The following is a 1,977-nucleotide window of genomic DNA, read 5'->3' as shown; positions in this document are numbered from 1 at the left end:
AAAGAGACAGTGGCTGAGCAGAATTTACCCAGGTGGATATATTAAAGCTTCTGCTCTGTCCATTTGAGATGTGTGGTCACAAGGCAGGAGGGAAAGTCATAATTGGCTTGATTAGGTTTTCTGATAGGCCCATTGCACTGACCACATTCTATCTTCTAAGGCAGGTAGGACAGGGGACAATTAATTACTTTCTTTCTTTAGAAGAACTGAACCTTATGAGCCTTTAAAAATCAAACAGAAAGTCATTCTGTTCCTAGGTTTTAAATAGTACCTTGAGCCTCTTTCCTGAATATAAAGTAACCTCTGTATCAATAGTCCTTCCTTTCAGTTGTCAATTTTCTGGGCAGGAAAGCTGTGAACCATGTAAAGAAAAAAAATGACAGCTGAAGAGAAGTTCAAGAAAACCATATTTAAGGTATACAAAGAAGAAAATTTTGGACTCAAAAACTATTAAAAACTGAAAAGACCTTAGAGACAATGAGTCTAACACCATTTTCAGGTGAAAAATTGAAGCCTAGAGAAGAGGTTTTGTCAAAGTCAGAGATTCTAGAAAGTTCAAGAAAGACAGGGACCTAGAGTCTAGGAGTCATATTAATTAGTTAAGATGGGCCTTTACTTATGCCACACATGCTGATAAAATATTGATTTTTGGTACAATCAAATTAAATGTGAAGTCTATTATGGGAGCTTGCAGTTTATAGGAATCTTATGATACAGGCTGAAAAATAATTTCCTTCCCTTGTTCTTTGCTCTTCCATTTTAAATCTAGATTTGTCTAGGAGTTGCTTAAAGCCAAATATATTGACAAGTTAATGAATTCATACTGTTGCATTTATTTTCTTACAAAAGTGAAAATGATCATGTGGTAAAACAGTTTAAGCATTTAACTACATATCACAGGTTCAAGTGCTAGTTCAGATCTGCTGCAAGCGAGCTGCATGGCTTGGGTGAGTGAATCAACTTCCATAGATATCTACTTCCTCGTTAACAGCTCTAGAATAATCCCTCGGGCCTCTCCTTCACTAAGTCTTCAGTGGTCCTCAGACAGAAGAGCACAGACGCCTATTAGAGAAATGTACCCAAGTGATGCATGGGATAACTCAAAGGACTACCTGAATCTCTTCCTTCTTAGGGTCTTACTACTCAAAAAGTGTTTCTGGGACCAGCAACATTGGCATCACCTGGTAGAATCTGGGCCAGCCACTGTGGCACAGTGATACCACAATACGCCTCATTGCTGAGGTCATCTGGGAAGGTCCTGGGTTCTAGGCACGCCAAGTTCATGCACACGTGTTGGTGATTCTGGCTGGCTGAGGCTAGGGGTAGGATTACAACGTGGAGACTCTGTTAGGGCTGCTTGTTTCACTCTCTCTCCCTGTCTCTCTGCCTTCTCAGGGAAGAGACCCCACATCCACGTTCCCAGATGATACATGGCCTTTCTCTGAGCTTCCTCAGTTCTCACTTTTGCACCTGCCTGTGTGTCGCTAACCCTGCAGGGCTCTTGCCTGAGCTAGCTCCTCTCTGCTTTCCTGCCTATGTTTGAGTGGTCTCTCTCCTTGGCTGCTACGTGAAAAGGAAGTGGTAGGTTGACTGACAACAGCAGGAAATGTCAACATGCCCCTGGGGCAAGGGGACAATTAAAAGCAGAGATGAGCAATATAAACGGACAACCACCTAGAACCATATGGTTTTGAGATAAACAGTCTCATACGACTCAGCAAATGGCAGAAAGATACTATTTCACACCTCTCCAAATGGAAAATAAAAATAATAATAATAATTTTTACTCTTTCTAAAATAATATTTTTTCTTTAATTATGAAATATTATAGACATATAGAAAATAATATTATAGGAAACCAGCAGTTAGCATAATGGCTATATCACTGGACTCCCACGTAGTCGACCGCGGTTCGTGTCCTGGACCCAGTGGCTTAAAACTCACGCCGGGCGCGTGTGCGTGCATGCCCAAGATCCC

The sequence above is a fragment of the Tupaia chinensis genome, unplaced genomic scaffold (genome assembly GCF_000334495.1).
Source record: "Tupaia chinensis unplaced genomic scaffold, TupChi_1.0 Scaffold145860_1, whole genome shotgun sequence".
Taxonomy (NCBI): Eukaryota; Metazoa; Chordata; class Mammalia; order Scandentia; family Tupaiidae; genus Tupaia; species Tupaia belangeri.
Note: the sequence above shows the minus strand (reverse complement) of the source record.